The sequence below is a fragment of the Bos indicus genome, chromosome 6 (assembly GCF_029378745.1).
Source record: "Bos indicus isolate NIAB-ARS_2022 breed Sahiwal x Tharparkar chromosome 6, NIAB-ARS_B.indTharparkar_mat_pri_1.0, whole genome shotgun sequence".
Taxonomy (NCBI): Eukaryota; Metazoa; Chordata; class Mammalia; order Artiodactyla; family Bovidae; genus Bos; species Bos indicus.
The window spans coordinates 64,740,893-64,746,892 of record NC_091765.1 but is presented as its reverse complement, the minus strand read 5'-3'; the positions used below and the strand labels follow the sequence as shown (position 1 = coordinate 64,746,892).

The 6,000-nt window shown below is 49.3% G+C and overlaps 1 long non-coding RNA gene and 2 pseudogenes across 1 annotated transcript in view; all 3 read left to right on the top strand.

Annotated features, from left to right (window-relative positions):
* The first annotated feature begins 570 nt into the window (after positions 1-570).
* Positions 571-6,000, top strand: part of LOC139183630 (uncharacterized) — a 218,954-nt gene continuing 213,524 nt past the window's right edge. The window contains exon 1 of the long non-coding RNA XR_011567182.1: positions 571-649. This is a non-coding gene — a long non-coding RNA (uncharacterized lncRNA). The remainder of the gene's footprint in view (positions 650-6,000) is intronic.
* On the top strand, positions 1,126-2,555 carry LOC109560026 (kinesin-like protein KIF3C; annotated as a pseudogene).
* On the top strand, positions 2,553-3,733 carry LOC139183562 (kinesin-like protein KIF3C; annotated as a pseudogene).

The following is a 6,000-nucleotide window of genomic DNA, read 5'->3' as shown; positions in this document are numbered from 1 at the left end:
ATATATATATATATAATGCATAGCTTAAAAAGTGTTTAACATTTGGTTGCCACATGCATGGATTCTCTTTGATTTGTTTTAGTATATCTCTATGGTAAAGTTCTCTTTTATTTGTGTATTTTTTTTCTAATTTCATTAAATTGTCTTTTTCTGTTTTCTTATGGTTTATAGCTCTAAACTTCCTTAAAAGATTTTAGGGAACTTTTTAGTCTTGCCCCTGTTCCCTGCCCCATCCCCTTCTCTCACTTCTTCTCCAAGTGGTGATAAAGGAGAGGCAGAGTTAGAGCAGCCATGCTCGCTGTAATGAATGATTCTCCCACCTTGAGGGTAGGACTCCATGTGAGCCTCTGCCCATGTGAGAGGTGGGACCCCCCCGCCAAGTGTCCAGAACCAGCAGCCCCCACCAGGTCCTTAGAGGAGGAGGAGGGAGAGGAGGAGAGGACTGGTCTGTCACCCATTCCATTCTTCTCTTTTATCTTACTGTTGCCACAGTAACACTAGAATTGGCAACATGGCAGAATTCTCTCTGCCCCAGTATGAGGTGGGTTCTTGGGACTGCCATTCAGCCAACACAACTCCTGTGGCTTCCATGGACTCTCCTTAATTCTGTAAGGACTGGAGAGCTGTGGAGGCCCAGCTTGCTGAACTGGTAGGGCCATCTCCCAGAATCCCCACCCCAGGAGTCTGTACACAGATTGAAGAGTGGCACTATGGGGGCCCACTGTGTCAGTCCCAATGATCCAGACCTAGAGAGAACAGTAGGTCTACCCAGGCTGTGGAGTGGGATGGGGGTGATAAAAGGACAGAGCAGTAAGATGGCCAGTAAAACCAAAGCCAACCCTGAAGGTGATGGCCCAGGGCCACCTTCTGGCCAAAGGGGTGACTGGTGTTCACTATTAGATCCTGTGCTGTGTGCTAAGTCATTTCGGGTGTTGTCCGACTCTTTGCAACTCCATGGACTGTAGCCCGCCAGGCTCCTCTGTCCATGGGATTCCCCAGCTAAGAATACTGGAGTAGCCCTTCTCCAGGGTATCATTCTGACCCAGGGATCGAACCCACATCTGTTATGTCTCCTGCAATGGCAGGCGGGTGCTTTACCACTTCTGCCAGCTGTGAAGCCCTGACATGGATGTAAAACTTGGCCAGGTGACTCTGTGAAACCCCTGCATTGCCCCAGGATAGCTTTCCAAGAGCTTCAACTTTAATACCATGCATGATGGTAGCTCAAAACAGAGACTTACGTGATGAAAATGTGAGAGCCTCAGTAGACTCACTATTTCAGGGTTTCAATGGCATGATATTTGTTTATGGCCAGATAAGCACTGGCAGGACATACCACGCAGGGGGCCTAGATAGAATCCAGGTGACAAGGTCATCCCCAGTACCTCTGAGCACTTCCTCTATTTCTTGCATCCCTACTCTCAGCAGTGCCTGGTCCAGTCCTCCCACCTGGAGATATACCTAGAAGAGATTTGAGACCTGCTCTCCAAGGAGTCCAGCAGGAACCTAGAGCTAATGGAGAATGCTGAGGCATCTACATCAAGGATCTCTCCTCCTTTGTAACTAAGAATGTCAAGGAGATTCAGCATATGATGAACCTATGAGAGCAGACTCAGGTCATGGGCAACACACACATGGATGAAATCAGCTCTTGCTCCCACTCTACTTCCTCACAACCGTGGGGTACAGTGGCTGTGATGTCCAGGACCACAGCTGTTTGGAAAAACTCAACCTTGTTGAACCTGGCCAGGAGCAAGAGATAGAACAAAGCACATCTCTACTTAACTGAAGGGACAGCCACACAGTCCACGGGTAGTGATGACACTGGAGATGGTGGAAGAGAACAGCACAAGGAAGCTTCCAAAATAAACCTCTCTCTGTCTTCCCTGGGCAATGTAATCACTGTCCTGGTGGGCAACAGGAGCACCCACATCCCCTATTAGGACACCAAGCTGATTTGGCTGCTCTAGAACTCTCCTGGGGGCAAAGATAAGATCATCATAGTGGCCACACAGGTGCCAGTTTCTTACTGGCTACAAAAAGAGCCTCTCCAACCACCACTTTGCCAACAAAGACAAGGAAATCAAGAACAACCCCTGAGTGCATGAGGACCCCAAGGACACATTGCTGTATGAATTCCAGGAGATCACCTACCTGAAGTCTCATCTGGAGAAGAAGGAGATGCTGGAAAACTGGCTATGGAGGAAGAGCAGCAGCATAAAGAACACTAACATAAAAAGTAGCAGTATAGAAAGCACTATGTCAGCCCTTGGAGAAAGCAATGGCACCCCACTCCAGTACTCTTGCCTGGAAAATCCATGGACAGAGGAGCCTGGTAGGCTGCAGTCCATGGGGTCGCTAAGAGTCAGACACGACTGAGCGACTTCACTTTCACTTTTTACTTTCATGCATTGGAGAAGGAAATGGCAACCCACTCCAGTGTTCTTGCCTGGAGAATCCCAGGGACGCTGGAACCTGGTGGGCTGCCATCTATGGGGTCGCACAGAGTCGGACACGACTGAAGCGACTTAGCATAGCATAGCATAGCATAGCATAGCACGTCAGCCCTGGTAGGTTACCAGGAAGGGCCAGTAATCAAAGTCTGGGAGGCCAAAGAGGCAGATAACAACATCAACCACCACCACCCCACCTGCCCCAGCCTCCTGGAGCTAGCCTTGGATGAAAATATGTTTAATTACCTTCAGGTGTAGAAGCAGTGGCTCATGGAAGAGAAGGTGACCAGCCAGGATGACTGCAGTCTTATGAGTGAGAACAGGCAGAAGCTGCTAGGGATGAAGGAGAGGACACTGCAAGACCTATGGCAGGAGCAGAAGGCCATGGAACCGCTTGCAGTCAAGTACAAGACCATGGAGAGTGAGCTTCTCCATTGAGGCAAGAACATCAAGAATCACACCAAAGAGAAGTAGAAGACATTGAAACTGAAGAGTGATGAGACTGCAGAGCAGAAATACCATGAACAGGAAATACAGCAGGAGGTGATGATCTGAGATGAGGAGGCAATGTAGTTTCAGGCTATATACACATCCATGCAGCAGGACATAGAAGTCAAACCCAGGAAACTCATGAAGTTCCAAGTCAAACAGCAGGTTGTGAAGGCAGAGACCTGGGGCCAGCATGATGAGTATATCCACATGTAGCAGAACCTGAAGAAGGCAAAGAATGAGGAGACCTAGGAACTCAGGTTAAAGTATGTAATCACTGAGAGCTTCATCCCACTTGAGGAGAACAAGATTATAAACCTGCTTTTCCTGGACTATGAAGAAAAGCAATAGAAGGGCCAGCCAGTTGTGCCAGGTGGATTTAATAACAGCCAAAAGAAGCATCCCATGTTTGCAGTGGGCTACACGAGGTCTATCAGCCAGTACTCTTGGAGTGCCTTGCCACCCCAGCTACATGGCTGAAAGTATGGGTTGACCTTTTTGGAGCTGGATATATCCCCTCCAGCTGTGTTTATGTTGGAATTCTCTCATGGTCAAGAACAAGACCCCCCATGCACTACATATGGAAAGGCTCATGCAGTTAAGACAGATTTCTGGAAAGAACATCTACCTGTAAAGTCTGAAAGTCCAGATCCTGGTCCCAGAGTCCTCAGTGGCCTCCAGGTGCCAGCATACATACCCCAGTGGCCTTTTCTATGCTGCACACCATGACAATTGTGGACCAAAATGACAATCTTCAGTCAGGCTACCCATCTGACAGACTCCTGGGATGATGCAGCTAAGCCTAGGGAATCTGTCCTGAAAGCACAACTGGCAGTGACCACGTCTCCTCCGAGCTGACCGATCCATTGACCAGCAGGCCAGACACTAAGTTCTACCTGCAGGGGTCTGCCGGCTTTGCCCTCAGTGTGCTCTTGAAACAAAAGGAAACTCCAGAATCTTAAGTTCAGAATGTTAGGTAGTTAGAATAGGGAAAAGGAATCCAAAATGGTGGTGGCTAACAGACAAAGAAGGGAAAAGCCTCTGAAAATAGAACAAAGGAAGGTCCGAAGACTGGAATGAGGACCTCTGGTAAAACAAACAGCACTCCTGGCTAGTCCAATTTACAAAGGGTAGGCCCAGTGGGAGGAGAAAAAGCATATATAAAGAGGAGCCAAAATTGTGCCGGAGCCTCTCTTCTCTTTGTGTCTTTTGGGTTGGCATGCCCTCACACCTCAAGGATGTATTTTCCTTTACCTTCTAAATAAAACTGAGCTGTAACACAGAGCTGTAACACTGCTCTGTCACTTTAAATTTTTGTTGCCAAGAGACAGAACAGAACCAAGGAAATTACACACTCTCCTGAGTAAGATGGGGGCAAGGGTGGAGTGGAGGTGAGGGTGGTCTCCTTATTGACCTCTGACTTCTGGTACATGTCCATCCCTGAGATAACAGGGTTCAACACGGCTGACGCTCACCTTCGTGGATATGCCTCCTGTGCTATTTGTGTATGGAGTTTTTGTGGTTGTTGCTGTTTTGCGAGTTTACTTTGACACCTAGGGTGTAGATAATGGTTTCCTTGTTGTTGACTTCAAAAAGTTCTCTTTCCTCTAGACAAGAATTCCCTAGAGAAAGGGAGCACACCTGTTCAAGGCTGCAACAAGCGGGGAGGGGCCTCCAACCTCGGGCCCACGGGATAAGGGGCAGGGACCACGCAGTTTGAAGAGGCTGGCAGGGCTGGGTTACCACAAGAAAACAGGCCAGCGGCCTGGCAGCCAGAGAGAATGATGCTCTCAGCAAGCTGGAAGTGCTGACGGTGGGGCTGCTCCGTGGGAGCGGCTGCAGCAACAGAGAGTGGATGCGGGTTCCCCCCCACCCCAGGGTGCAGCGGCTGGCTGGCTGGCTTGCTCAGGTGGTACTTGCCCACCGCTCTGAGGAGCTACCCGCAGGTGGGCCTCGCAATTTCCTGCGCATGCCCAGTGAGGCGGGGCCGCGCCAACTCTCTTGACGCACAAACTTCTGGAACCCCTGCCGCCGGCAAAGGTTCCTATACGTGGTGAGGTCTCAGCCCCCAAATTTTCTCACAGCCTGCATAATAGCACTTGGGCTTCTTTGAGGAACCGAGGTCAGCGCTACTTCGGCCCTGTCAGTAACCTTCTTTGAGGTCAGGCTTGCTCTAGCCTGGTTTCTTGCTCAGGCTCCAGTTCGACAGGGGCTGAAGATCAGGCTTGTTTCTCGCGGGGCTCGCTGGAGGGGGCCGTTGGGGTGGCTGCACTGCCGCACAGGGGCGGGTGGTGGAGGGTGGTGGAGTGCAGAGGCAGGGGTTCCTTCTACAGGCCTCCAATTTGCAGTCTGCAAGGGCATGCGGCTGCGCTTGCTGATTGAAGTCCTCTGGGACCCCTGCTACTGGAAAGTGGAAAGCCCTGCCCTTGCCTTCTTGCCGCAGGGCAGTGTGATGGGTCAGCAGCTGCCTGGGCCCTTCTGACCATGTGCAATCAAGTACCCGAGCAAGGAACAAGAAAGAAAAGAACCAACTTCTAGTTATAAAATAAGTAAATAATAGGGATGTGACACTACAACACGGAGACTAGTTAATACTTTTTGTGTGCTTAAAGCTGCTACGAGTGTGGATCTTCTCACCACAAGAGAAAAACCCAGCTATTTTTAATTCTTTATCAGGATGTTTTGGGAATTGATTACTAGAAGATTGCTGCGATCCCTTGTTGGGGTCATGTTTCCATGATTTTTACATTTTTTTCCTTAAAGTTCTTGCAGCTGCTGTCCTTCCATTAGAAGTAGCAGGCACTTTCTCCAGTCTTTACTGGCTGACTTTAGGAAAAAAAATACCTTCCCACTGCTGTACTGGGGATTCTGAGGCTTCCTCAGTCTCTCTGTGGTTACACCTGGGTCATACTTCTTGCTTCTTCTTTTGGCAAAAATTTTAAGCTTCTTTCCATCTTGCAGCTCACCAGGTGGGTTGCTGACAGCTTCCCTTTGACTTTTCCAGTGGTGACTCTAAAGCTCAAATTTGTGGTTGCTTCCTGGTCTGCAGATTGTGGCT